This window comes from Scylla paramamosain, chromosome 3 (assembly GCF_035594125.1).
Source record: "Scylla paramamosain isolate STU-SP2022 chromosome 3, ASM3559412v1, whole genome shotgun sequence".
NCBI classification, from domain to species: Eukaryota; Metazoa; Arthropoda; class Malacostraca; order Decapoda; family Portunidae; genus Scylla; species Scylla paramamosain.
The window spans coordinates 21,499,011-21,514,019 of record NC_087153.1 but is presented as its reverse complement, the minus strand read 5'-3'; the positions used below and the strand labels follow the sequence as shown (position 1 = coordinate 21,514,019).

Here is a 15,009-nt window from a genome sequence, read left to right as displayed (position 1 = left end):
GAAGATGGTGAGAGGAGCATGGCAACTTTCAAAAATGCACCTTTCACCTTGCCAGATCACACTGGTGCAAGCGCGCACGCACACACACATACATTTAACACCGAGCACACAGCATCCTACGTCTTGCTGCTGGATTAGAAGGTAAGTAACAGAACAAGTCACCTGTAAGTACCATCAGTTTGTGGAGCCTACAAGGGTCAGTTGTGAGAGTAGACATGTATGTACACCAGACCACATGCAGGTGATGGGAGGTAGGACAGACAGGATGAAGGGGCAAAAGGTATGACAGTGGTAGTGATGGGCTGATAACCTTAAAGTCTTCCTGTCCAACCTGTATCATAGGCATTAGCTGTAGTTAAGAGGATGAATTTTATGGTTCAATAATTTTATTGAGCTTCTTCATCTTGCACTTCAAATATTCTGTAATTTTCTTACATCTATCTTTAGTGTAATACTCAAAAATGTAAACCAGAACACATGTTGCAAATTCACATGCCATAACTCTTGATCCTGCATACTTACTGGAACAAATTATAACACTAGTCTGGAATTTGTTCTATCATTGCATCATTTGTTCATCCATAACCTTAGCCACCCATTCTGGATGTGCAATATTGATTTTTTCAATGATGCCATTCACTTGGAAACAGAGACTGGATCTGCTTATCCCACTGAGGAAGGACATCACGTGCCTCAAAGTGGAGGATGCCATCAATCTGAGAAGGAGAGAACTTATCTATATCTGATCTATATCTGACACTGGTTTTTATTAACTCTTCCAAAGGAAATGGCTACAACAAATGTCACCTTTCATTCCTATCCTGGCATTTTTTCCTTGCATGCTTTAATCTTATTTTCCCCTCACTCATTTTTCCACCAACGGCTGATGATCCTAAGAGTGTGAATGAGTGCATGAGTGTGTGGTGCTTTGTCTGGGTCACCCCATGTGAGATTACCAGCCTGGTATAAAGACAGACAGATAACTAAAAATAAGGATTCCTAAGAAAAAAGATTTCTGTCTTCAACATTAATTCAATCTTGTTGTGTTCTGTGTTCTTAAAGATAAAACAACTTTCCTTACCTGATCAATGTACCCATTCATGCGTCCCTCAGTAATCATCTGGCTGGCTATTTTCTCAGCTTTTGCTGGAGATATTTGAAGGAGAGCCCCAAGTTCAGAGAATGTTATGTTGTTATAAAGCTTACTAGCTGCCAGCAGGTTGTGTTCTGTAACAGCTCTGTCCAGAATGGTAGACCCTAGAATTGTGGAAAAATTACATGAGTATATTCCTGCATTGTCTCAGGCTTTCCAAACACACATGTCTACCAGTGATATCACTGCTATGTGACCTTGATTCCATCACTCTGTAGGCTACTAATATGCAAGTTTTTTTTCTGACACACTTCATGAAATGCCACAATCACATATATAATGATGAACTGTTATTAGCTGGACAAGCCTGACACAAGCAAGCATGTATGTTCCCTTTCAAAATGATGATGAAAGATATCATGATAAACTAATTTTCATCTTGGCAGCACAACTCCTACCAACCATCTGATGTGGTGGCCTGCTGATGTGGCTGCAGCATGTTCTGAAATTCTGTGAGTTCATTGTGGCGGATGATCCTGTCAAGGTGCATCTTCTCCAGGATATGATAACAGGGCAGCTTTTGGCAACGCTCATCCTTGAACAGCGTCCCCAGCATCCTGGATCGCTGCTGGCCTGCAACAAGACACACTGCTCTATCTTTCTCTCAAACTGATCTGGGCTTTCAGATTTCATTCTTCTTTCCTGAACCAGGATGAACAAATCCTTGAATGTTCAAACTACTGAACCATGCTAGTGGGCCATTAAATTTATTGAAAAGATCATCCTAAAAGCATGAGAATATGTCACAAGTCTTATACATACCTGCTGAAGCTAAGACAATACAGATGAGAGCCTTCTTCAAAGCTTCCATCCTCTCATCCTCATGAATGATGGGTCAGTAAGACAACTCATTGTACCTCTGGGCTGCCTCTATGAACTTCCGTCAGTAATCCAAAACTCTTGCATAACAAACTTTGTAGTAGATGAGCAGCTGTTCATTCTTGGACTCTGCCTGGAATGATGCAATCACTGAGTATCAATGACCTTACATAATTTCAAGTTTAGGAAATGAACATTGAATAAAAATGACTTATACTTAATAAAGAGAAAAGGCTAAGGCATGATGGAATGCTGAAGTTGAAATGAAGGATGCATGAGAGTATTTTTTTTTTTTTTTTATGTAGGAAGGATACTGGCCAAGGGCAACAAAATCTAATAAAAAAAATGCCCACTGAAATGCCAGTCCCTTAAAAGGGTCAAAGCAGTGGTCAAAAATTGGTGGATAAGTGTCTTGAAACCTCCCTCTTGAAGGAATTCAAGTCATAGGAAGGTGGAAATACAGAAGCAGGCAAGGAGTTCCAGAGTTTACCAGAGAAAGGGATGAATGATTGAGAATACTGGTTAACTCTTGCGTTAGAGAGGTGGACAGAATAGGAGTGAGAGAAAGAAGAAAGTCTTGTGCAGTGAGGCCGCGGGAGGAGGGGAGGCATGCAGTTAGCAAGATCAGAAGAGCAGTTGGCATGAAAATAGCGGTAGAAGACAGCTAGATATGCAACATTGCGGCGGTGAGAGAGGGGCTGAAGACAGTCAGTTAGAGGAGAGGAGTTGATGAGACGAAAAGCTTTTGATTCCACCCTGTCTAGAACAGCAGTATGAGTGGAACCCCCCCAGACATGTGAAGCATACTCCATACTTGGACGGATAAGGCCCTTGTACAGAGTTAGCAGCTGGGGGGGTGAGAAAAACTGGCGGAGACGTCTCAGAACACCTAACTTCATAGAAGCTGTTTTAGCTAGAGATGAGATGTGAAGTTTCTAGTTCAGATTATAAGTAAAGGACAGACCGAGGATGTTCAGTGTAGAAGAGGGGGACAGTTGAGTGTCATTGAAGAAGAGGGGATAGTTGTCTGGAAGATTGTGTCGAGTTGATAGATGGAGGAATTGAGTTTTTGAGGCATTGAACAATACCAAGTTTGCTCTGCCCCAATCAGAAATTTTAGAAAGATCAGAAGTCAGGCGTTCTGTGGCTTCCCTGCGTGATATGTTTACCTCCTGAAGGGTTGGACGTCTATGAAAAGACGTGGAAAAGTGCAGGGTGGTATCATCAGCATAGGAGTGGATAGGACAAGAAGTTTGGTTTAGAAGATCATTAATGAATAATAGGAAGAGAGTGGGTGACAGGACAGAACCCTGAGGAACACCACTGTTAATAGATTTAGGAGAAGAACAGTGACCGTCTACCACAGCAGCAATAGAACGGTCAGAAAGGAAACTTGAGATGAAGTTACAGAGAGAAGGATAGAAACCGTAGGAGGGTAGTTTGGAAATCAAAGCTTTGTGCCAGACTCTATCAAAAGCTTTTGAAATTTCCAAGGCAACAGCAAAAGTTTCACCAAAGTCTCTAAAAGAGGATGACCAAGACTCAGTAAGGAAAGCCAGAAGATCACCAGTAGAGCGGCCTTGACGGAACCCATACTGGCAATCAGATAGAAGGTTGTGAAGTGATAGATGTTTAAGAATCTTCCTGTTGAGGATAGATTCAAAAACTTTAGATAAGCAGGAAATTAAAGCAATAGGACGGTAGTTTGAGGGATTAGAGCGGTCACCCTTTTTAGGAACAGGTTGAATGTAGGCAAACTTCCAGCAAGAAGGAAAGGTAGATGTTGACAGACAGAGCTGAAAGAGTTTGACTAGGCAAGGTGCAAGCACGGAGGCACAGTTTCGGAGAACAATAGGAGGGACCCCATCAGGTCCATAAGCCTTCCGAGGGTTTAGGCCAGCGAGGGCATGGAAAACATCATTACAAAGAATTTTAATACGTGGCATGAAGTAGTCAGAGGGTGGAGGAGAGGGAGGAACAAGCCCAGAATCGTCCAAGGTAGAGTTTTTAGCAAAGAGTTCAGCTTTAGAAATAGATGTGATAGCAGTGGTGCCATCTGGTTGAAGTAGAGGAGAGAAAGAAGAAGAAGCAAAGTTATTGGAGATATTTTTGGCTAGATGCCAGAAATCACAAGGGGAGTTAGATCTTGAAAGGTTTTGACATTTTCTGTTAATGAAGGAGTTTTTGGCTAGTTGGAGAACAGACTTGGCATGGTTCCGGGCAGAAATATAAAGTGCATGAGATTCTGGTGAAGGAAGGCTTAACTACCTTTTGTGGGCCACCTCTCTATCATGTATAGCACGAGAACAAGCTGTGTTAAACCAAGGTTTAGAAGGTTTAGGACGAGAAAAAGAGTGAGGAATGTACGCCTCCATGCCAGACACTATCACCTCTGTTATGCGCTCAGCACACAAAGACGGGTCTCTGACACGGAAGCAGTAGTCATTCCAAGGAAAATCAGCAAAATACCTCCTCAGGTCCCCCCAACTAGCAGAGGCAAAACGCTAGAGGCACCTTCGTTTAGGGGGATCCTGAGGAGGGATTGGAGTGATAGGACAAGATAAAGATATGAGATTGTGATCGGAGGAGCCCAACGGAGAAGAAAGGGTGACAGCATAAGCAGAAGGATTAGAGGTCAGGAAAAGGTCAAGAATGTTGGGCGTATCTCTAAGACGGTCAGGAATACGAGTAGGGTGTTGCACCAATTGCTCTAGGTCATGGAGGATAACAAAGTTGTAGGCTAGTTCACCAGGATGGTCAGTGAAGGGAGAGGAAAGCCAAAGCTGGTGGTGAACATTGAAGTCTCCAAGAATGGAGATCTCTGCAAAAGGGAAGAGGGTCAGAATGTGCTCCACTTTGGAAGTTAAGTAGTCAAAGAATTTCTTATAGTCAGAGGAGTTAGGAGAGAGGTATACAGCACAGATAAATTTAGTATGAGAATGACTCTGTAGTCGTAGCCAGATGGTGGAAAACTCGGAAGATTCAAGAGCGTGGGCACGAGAGCAGGTTAAGTCATTGCGCACATAAACGCAGCATCCAGCTTTGGATCGAAAATGAGGATAGAGAAAGTAGGAGGGAACAGAAAAGGGGCTACTGTCAGTTGCCTCAGACACCTGAGTTTCAGTGAGGAAAAGAAGATGAGGTTTAGAAGAGGAGAGGTGGTGTTCTACAGATTGAAAATTAGATCTTAGACCGCGAATGTTGCAGAAGTTAATGAAGAAAAAGTTGAGGGGGGTGTCAAGACACTTAGGGTCGTCGACGGAAAGGCAGTCCGACCTGGGGACATTTATGGTCCCCTCCCCAGATGGGGACTCCGAGGCTGGTGTAAAGATATGACTGGAGATATTTGCCCAGGCCACACCCATAATGGAAGTCCTTGTCAGAAGGAAATGCAAGGACTAACACAAGAGCAGTGATTTCAGTGCCATGTCATATCACCTTGGAGCAGGAAACATTAGTGCTCTTCTACAACTCTAATGGTGATACAGTGTCCTGGTTGTCTAGCTCTCATGATTCCTTTGAGAATCTGTTGTGCTTGCCCAGCACAACAGAAGCTGGAGTGCTGGCCTGACTCACCTGCAGGATGCTGGCTCTGTTAATATATGCCTCTCCCTGCACTGGGTCATCATCCTCCAGATAGAGGCGGGCAATCTTGAGGTAGGTTTCCAGCTTATAGTCAACACTGTACTGCCTGAAGAATACATAAACATGATTCAAATAACAACAACAACAACTCTTCTTGTCTTCTTGAGAAAATATACAAATAACTACAGCTAATACAAATTGTGGATTAAATGTTTGCCTACTGCATGCATGCAGCTTCTAGATTATGATATGCAACCAAACTAGAATGGAAATCTTTAAGATAAACATTCCTGAATATCACAGTATTTGCAGTTCATATCAGTTAAGCAGAAATTCTGTTTGTGCTTACTTCTGTCCTGTTTCGAGAGGAATTCCAGTAAGAACAGCTGCTGCTTCTCTCCAGGAACTCTCCCTCTCATATATGTCAGCAAGGTGTTGCCTGATGCTGGCCACTTGTTCCTCAAAGCTGATGACTTGAGGCTGAACCTGAAGGTATTCAAATGAGTGAGGCTTCTTTCAGATGTGTGGAGAAAACACACATACAGAAATTCATTAATAGTGAATCAATGTACATTACAAATACTTCGTTATTATGTTGTTTCTTTTCTTTCCAGCTTCTTCCTTAAATGCTACATCACATGTTTGAAATAATCCAAGCTGAATAAAAGAAAACTACTGCTACCAATGAGCAGCTGGTAGGTGAGAAATGTTCATGCATGACTTACTTTATCAAGAGTGAAGTGGGCTACTGTCTTTGCCACACCATCAGCCATGGATGTGAGTTGCATAGAGACGTCTGAGAGCAGCTGGCGAGATATTACTAGACTGACATTCTCCTTCACAACTGAACAGAAATAACATAACACATCAATGATGATAAATGGTGTTGATGAATGAGATATATGTAAAATGTTTACAATAAGGAAAAAATACTGATAAGACAGAATGAACGTCATAAAATGACATTTAGCTCCGTGAGAGAGAGAGAGAGAGAGAGAGAGAGAGAGAGAGAGAGAGAGAGAGAGAGAGAGAGAGAGAGAGAGAGAGAGAGAGAGAGAGAGAGAGAGAGAGAGAGAGAGAGATTACTACACACATAAGTTTTCTGCTGCTATGTATCTAACACCTGCCTACTGCATAACTAAATGTATGTGTTCTCAGCTGAAGACCAACACCTCAGGATCAAGACAATGTATAGCTTATTCTCTTTGATAAAGGAGGCAGTATTAGGTTTAATCACTCAAAGTTAAAGTAACTTCATTGTTCATTAAATAAGGTTTATTTTCACCAATTAAATTCTGTACATAATTTCCTAAAGCCTTACTTGCTTCAATAAAAGCTTGGTGAGCCTGTAGTGTTGACTGTGCTGAGTTATTTAGCTGTTATTTTACCCTCATCCCTCAGAATTTGTCACTTGTTACCCCCTTACTGGGCCAAGAGAGTGAAATACACCGTGTTTACAGGGTAGCTGACCAGGTGACTCTTCTCATTAAAGATCTTACCGTAATTTGAAATATAGATATATATATAGATGTTGTTGTGGCTACGTAGGCCAGGTAGGCCTGGCTGCTCTCACTACTCTCAGCCTGCCGGTGCCCTCACTATTACGTCTCATTGATAGATTGAAGTTGAGGTAGAAGCATCAGTAAAATATTGAGCAAAATAAGAGAAGGATGGACCAGGAAGCTAAGATGGAGGCTACCATATCAGCTGATGTAAACAACAGAGCCCAAAGTAAGACTGATATTTACCCATGTACAAAATGCCAAAAACATTGCAATACGGGTATTAAGTGCAATAACTGCAGCATGTGGACTCACTACCTATGCACAGAGCTGCCAACCTATTATGTAGTGGTGCTGACTAAATCCAATAGGAGATACACATGTCTATCCTGTGTAAAACTTAACTATTCAGATTATGACACTCAGGCAGAAGAAATAGAAGACAGCAAGAAAAATGAAAACACTCCTTTAGGCTCCCAAGATTTACCTAGTTCAGAAACAACACAAAGCACTGGAAAAGGGGAGAGTACAGAATCTAAAGATCAGAAAGGTGATGAAGCTAGGCCAAGCACCATAACTACTGAATCCACTACTATTACTCCTCCTCCTCCTGCCGACGCCACCCAGGTAGACAACCCCATAAAGCATCTCAAGACCTGCAGATACTATAGGAAGAATATTTGCAAATTTGGAGTTAGGGGAGAAGGCTGTAGCCACAACCATCCAAAAGCATGCACCAAGCTTTTAAGGCATGGCCTGGATAAGAAATTAGGATGCACGCTTGGCAGGAGGTGTCAGGACTACCACCCAATCATCTGCCGAAATGCCATCCGGACCCAAACTTGCTTAGAAGAAAAATGTCGGTACCCGCACCCAAAAGGAACAACACGAAAGAGAGAGGACGACATCATAACTCATCCTCAGCAGAACAACACCCCAAAGGAGCAAGTAAAGGTGAACCCTACAATGAAAAAGCAGCAGGATAGACAGAATGCCACAGCAAACCAGTCCCAAACCATGGAGACAGAACAGAATCTTTTTTTAGACAAAGTCTTCCAGAAAATAACAGAAATGGAGAAACAACAACAGAAAACCATAGGCTACCTAATGGACAGACTGGAAAGACTGGAGATGAGGGACAGGGAGTGCAACCGAATGTACCACTAATCTCTTTCTCTTATGCAAACATCAGAGGTCTCTGTCCAAAGTCAAACCAGGTCAAACTCCCAATGCTAAAGGAACTAGCCCATCAAGAAAATTCAGTGTTCCTAGCACTAACAGAGACCCACTTGACCAGAGATCACCTGGATGCAGAAATCGCCATTGACGGCTACACCATCTTCAGAGCTGACAGAATAAACAGAAGCCACGGAGGAGTCATAAATTATATCAGGAATGACATGGCGGCAAGTGCCGAGAATATGGGCACATTTTCCAACGGAACAACAGAGCTACTGACAATCTACCTGAAAAAGCTAGATCAGCTGGTAATTACAGCATATAGACCTCCAAACACATCATCAGAACAGTTCGAAGAGGTAATTTTAAGGATGAAAGAAATACTAGACTCCCTCCCAAGACAGACCACGGAAGTATTGATTCTTGGGGATTTTAACTTCCCATACATAAACTGGGAGGATATGAGGATTATCGGGGGCAGCCTTGAAGACAAACAACAAGCTATAGCCCTTACAAACCTGATGGTGAAGCACTTCCTTTCCCAAATAATAAAGGAACCTACCAAGGGGAATAACATTTTGGACCTAATCCTCACAAATAGCCACAACCTAATCCACTCATACGAAATCTGCGAAACTATCCTGTCCGACCACAACTACATTCATGTAAAAACAACCAGCATGGACAAGCCTAAGGACTATTACTACGAAAGGAGAGCAGCAGCTGAAGACCACATAGGCAACCTGAACTTCTACAACCCCAATATCAACTGGGAACAAGTCAGAGCAGAAATGAGAGCCACAAATTGGGAGCATCGACTACATATAACCAATGTAGATGACCTCCTTAAGGAAATAGTAGCAAGGTGTTGCGAAATCTGCCTCAGACACATACCACAGAAAGCAAGAAAAAAAGACAAAAACATAATTCCCCGAGACCGTAAAATCCTCATGAGAAGGAGACACTCACTCTGTAACAAGCTTAGGAGAACAAGCTTCACACCTGCCAAAGAAAAAATCAAATCTCTAATTGAAGAGGTAGAAACCAAGCTTAAACAATCTCATGAGGAACAACAACAGAGAGAAGAAAAAGAAGCAGTATCCCATATTAAGGAGAACCCAAGGTACTTTTTCTCCTATGCAAGAAAGAAACTGAAGGCCAAATCGGTGGTTGGACCACTCTATGGAGTGGATGGAGAACCGACTGCGGACCCCAAACAAATGGCAAATATACTGAGGAGCCAATATGAGAGTGTCTTCAGCAACCCAAATGAGGAAAAGAGGATAACCAACCCAGGACCTTTTTTCACTGACTCTTCCAACACCCCCCAAACACTTTCCTCAATCAGCATCAGTGAGAAGGACATAACAGAGGCAATAAAAGCCATAGCCCCTGATGCAGCAGCTGGACCCGACGGCTTTCATGCCCAACTGCTAAGAAACTGCAGCCAGGAACTAGCCAAACCACTCCAAATGCTGTGGTCACTCTCACTGCAATCTGGAACAGTGCCTGCAGCCCTCAAGTCTGCCATCATCACACCCATACACAAGGGAGGCAGCAGAGGCCTAGCCAGTAAATACAGACCAGTTGCCCTGACATCCCACCTCATCAAGATCTGTGAGAGAATAGTACGGAAGAGGATGGTGGAATTCCTAGACAAAAAGAAAGCCTTTAACAATGGACAACATGGTTTCAGACAGGGCCGCTCATGCCTGTCCCAGCTACTACAACACTATGAGAGGATCCTAGAAAGTATACAAGATGGCCACAATGCTGACGTGATATATTTGGATTTTGCGAAAGCTTTCGATAAAGTGGACCACGGGATACTCCTGTACAAACTCCAAAAACATGGAATAGTGGGCCCACTTGAAAGATGGCTACACGGCTTTCTGACTGGGAGGACCCAACAAGTATCAGTCCAAGGTGAACTCTCTGAACTGAGCATTGTACGGAGTGGAGTGCCCCAAGGCTCAGTGCTGGGACCACTCCTATTTATAATCCATGTAGGAGACATTGACGACAACCTGGAACACGCTGAAGCATCCTCCTTTGCAGACGATACCAGGATAAAACATCAAATAACATGCCCAGAAGATGCAGCCAATATTCAGGGAGATTTGCACAAAATACTGGACTGGGCATCAACCAACAACATGCTCCTTAATGGCGACAAATTTGAACTGATACGCTACGGGAGAAACGAAGTCCTTAAAAACTCAACATGCTATGAATATAACAATCAGCCAATAGAAGACAAAGAGCATGTCAAGGATCTGGGAGTCCATATGAGCAGCGACGCAACTTTTTCCCACCACATCAACAAAATAGCCGAAGCAGGAAAGAGCATGAGTGGGTGGGTGCTGAGAACCTTTGCCTCCAGGGATGGGCAGTGCCTGAAGACTCTATGGAAATCTCTGGTACTCCCAAGGCTGGAGTATTGCTGTCAACTCTGGTCCCCACTCAAGATCCAAGAGATTACTACCCTAGAAGCCATCCAAAGAGCCTTCACTGCAAGAATCCAGGAGGTACAGCACTTGGACTACTGGGAAAGGCTCAGTGAGCTGAAATTGTACTCGCTACAGCGAAGAAGGGAGCGATACTGTATACTGTACGTGTGGAAAATATTAGAGGACAGAGTACCAAACGTGGGGATCATAGTAAACCAACATCCGAGGAAAGGGAGACTCTGCTTCATCAAGGGTGTCCAAGGCTCCATACAACGAGTGAGGACACTGACCCACAACTCCTTCACCCACAATGGACCTTGTCTGTTTAACTGCCTCCCCCAAGAACTCAGAGATCTGAGTGGAACTAGCCCTGAAACCTTTAAAAGAAACCTAGATAAGTGGTTAGAAGGGCTACCAGACCATCCACCAATACCAGGATACCCCAGCTGCCACCACAACACCTTGCCTGAAGTACTCCAGGAACAGGAAAGGGAAGAGACAGTGGGATCGATGGGGACGGGCGGAAGCCGACTTCAGCCCTGCCGTTAATGGGCAGAATTTTCGAAAGTATCGAAAGTAAGTATAAGTAAGTCCTTCTGCAACATCACTCTCATTGCCTGCTTTCAGAATGGACTCCAGAACAGCCCTGTATCTGGAAAACAACAAATCAATTAACTCCCAAGCAGGAGGGGTCTAGGGGCTAGGATATGTTTGAGAAATTTGAAATATTAAGGTAAATTTCCTTAGATTTTTAACACCCTTATTTCACTTATTTTTCATCCCCCCCAAAAAAACCCAATTCTCCACAGGTCCCCAAGCTTGTTTGAGGGGTTAGGGGAGGTTAGCGGTGGAATGGAGGGGACGGACTTCTTATCAAGAAATACCGATTTGGTTAGCTGCTGAAGCATTTTATATAAAACATTACCTAACCTAACCGCAGGGGGATGGGGAGCTTATGCTTGACAAAATTGGTCCACTAGATACTCGAGTTAGTCTCCGAAGATTTAGCATTCAAGCTTGAGCACTTAAGGGGGGGGGGTGGAACTGAGCTTTACCCACCCTGGAAAACGGTCATGGGGCGTAAGTAAGTGATCTTACTGTGCTGAGGCCACCGTTGAGCTGCCCCTGGCCAGGCGAGCCTCTGTGTGTCCCCGCCTCCCTGAACCACACCACCACTCTACACCACATACCACTCACTTGTCATGGTCCTTGTGGGAACCGCCGGACGAAACAAGCGCCTGCAGCTGTTGACGAATCTGCACAGTGAAAGCCATTGCCGTTTTTCACTGAAAACAGAAATGCGACACACACCAACAGCAACGGACAAGACTGAGACGAGGCAGCGAGGCGCGAGCGTCAGCTGGACCTGTGACGTCACAACAAAACAACACTACCATCATCACTACCATCATCAGGTCATAGCTATGGTAGTAGTAGTAGTAGTAGTAGTAGTAGTAGTAACAGTTTCGTAAAATAAGTTAAACATTAAATATTTCACTTGAAAATACGGAAAAATTTTTGCATAACTAATGAACAAACTTATAATTCTTTTCTAAGTTCACGATTTTGTAGTAGTAGTAGTAGCAGTAATAGTAGTAGTTGTCCCTACCATAGAACAGTTGTCGTTAATTAGAGAGAATAAAAGAGGAGGAGGAGGAGGAGGAGGAGGAGGAGGAGGAGGAGGAGGAGCTAAGAGGTGGAGGTGAGAGGGAGAGGGAGAGGAGGAAGAAGAGACAGGAAGCTGTAACAAGTGGCGGCTACCCTCTACCTCTCCCTCCTCTCCCTCCTCTCCCCCCACTCTCCCTTTCCCCTCTCCCTCCCCTCCTTCCCTTTCCCCTCACCCACGAACCGTCACCGGAACCCAGCGGCAGGTCCCTCTCCCCCCTCTCCCCTCACCTCCCATACCCCTCACCTCCTACTTCCATCTCCCTTCCTTTTCCTCCTTCTCTCTCTCTCTCTCTCTCTCTCTCTCTCTCTCTCTCTGCCCCCTCACAGGAAGAAGGGGTGAAGAAAAACAAAATAATGATGAATAACTCCTTCTCCTCCTCCTCCTCCTCCTCCTGTAGTAGGAGGAGGAGGTAGTAATTAACGGCAAATCGTCAGATTGGACCATCGTAAGTAGTGGCGTTCCTCAGGGATCAGTCTTAGGACCGATTCTCTTTATCATATATATAAACGATATTGATGAAAATATTAAATGTAAAATATCAAAATTCGCAGACGATACAAAAATTGCAAATAGGGCGAACTCGGAAACCCAGCGTCACCTTTTACAAAGTGATCTAGACACCCTCGTCGAATGGTCCAACACATGGCTTATGAACTTCAATATTAACAAATGTCACGTATTACATATTGGAAATAGTAATCCACGAGTGAGCTACACAATGGAGAACGCCCCCATAAAGTGCGTAGAAAGAGAAAAAGATCTCGGCGTCGTAATATCAACTGATCTCAAGCAAAGTAATCAATGCACCGAAGTAGTGAAAACTGCAAATAAATTAATTGGATTTATCGGAAGATCGTTCTCATTCAAAACCGAAAAGATAATTCTAACGTTATATAATTCGCTTGTACGCCCGCATCTCGAATATAATGTACAATTCTGGTCACCTTATTATACGAAAGACATTGAGAAATTAGAAAGAATACAGCGCCGATTAACCAAAATGATCCAAAGATTACGTAATAAACCATACGAGGAACGATTAAAAGAACTAAATTTATTTTCTTTAACGAAACGTCGATTACGTGGGGACCTCATCACACTTTTTAAAATTTTCAAAGGATTCACGAATATGCATCCCGATAACTTCTTAACACTAGACAGGTCAAACTTCACCAGAAACAACGGGTTCAAGATAGTAGGAAAGAGATTCAAAACAAATGAGGCCAAACATTTTTTCTTTAATCGCGTTATAAATATTTGGAATGGTTTGCCATCGAGCGTAGTTGATTCAGGTACTATTGAGACCTTCAAAATTCGTCTTGATAAATATTTTGAAACAAATCCCCGGTTGTCACTGTTCATATCCGAGTAAACAAATGCGTTTTTCACTTAATGTGCCTCTGATCGTCTAGTGCCGGGTGTTTTTGCGAATACACTATGCCCTCCCTACATGACACAGACAGCCCCGAGTTAACGGTCACTACTAGTACTCTCGACCTGTGAAAGGCTGTGGAAAGTCAGAAGCCCTGACAATAGTGATCATCATCGGGAATTAAGTACCAGGGTTCACTGTTGCAGGGGGTAACCATATAGTGTGCGGCGCCCCGTTGTGGGAAGTGCACTTTTACAGTGGATTGAACGGAGCTGGGGCCTGATTGACTGCTGCCTCCCTCGTTAGCGCCAGGCAAGGCTGCCGCACCACCTCTTGACTTCCACACTGTGTCCACATTTACACTACATTACACTATATCCACACCCACAGATAACCCTGAGTTAACGGTCACTACTCCCACTTTTGACCTGTGACGGGTTGTGTTGTCTGGGGCTCTGACAACTATTGGTCACCATCGGGACTACCAGGGGTCAATGTTGCAGGGGGTAAAGAGGGTACGGCGTCCCTCATAGGGAAAGTACTCTAACTCAGTGGAGTGAACGGAGCTGGGGCTTGATTGACTGCTACCTTCCTAGAAAGCGCCAGGCAAGGCTGCCGCACCACCCCACAGACTTTCACACTGTGGCTCCACCTACACACATAAACACCTCATTACATAAACCGTCAAGCATATACACACTCCCCTCACAAACACAAGTAGACGTAGTCTGATACTTCGTTTCTCTGTCCCTAGAAATTCCATGTGGTTTTTCAATACCACATGGTACATTTCCATTTTCCGGCCAGCTTCGGCTGGTGGGATGGGTGGGTGGGGAGGAGCCTTCTACTTTACTATCCTGTCTCTCATACTATGTAGTTAGTATAGAATAGTTAACCAAGCAACCTAGTAAGGATCCCAGGGTCTGTTGTTGCTTGGTCTTTCCTTTGTATTCCTTTGTATTCTTCTTCTTCGTTAATATGGAAGAGGAATAAGAGAAGAAAGAGGAGAAGCAAGAGGATATAAAAGAGATGAAGAAAGGAAGGAAGGAAGGAAGGAAAAAAAATAGAAAATGAGATGTAAAAAAAAATGGAGGGGAACTTAAGATTGAGAAAGACAGACGAAAAAGAAGAAGAAGAAAAAGAAGAAGAAGAAGAAGAAGAAATGCATAACGAGGAGGATGAAACAGAACCTACGTACAGAAGGAGGAGGAGGAGGAGGAGGACGAGGAGGAGGGAGAGGAAGAACAGGTCATCCGGGCGCGAGAGGAGTGAGTGAGAGA

General features: G+C 43.7%; 1 pseudogene; it reads right to left on the bottom strand.

Moving 5' to 3' along the window:
• Positions 1 to 368: 368 nt before the first annotated feature.
• Positions 369 to 12,050, bottom strand: LOC135092829 (COP9 signalosome complex subunit 4-like; annotated as a pseudogene).
• Between the last annotated feature and the right edge of the window lie 2,959 nt (positions 12,051 to 15,009).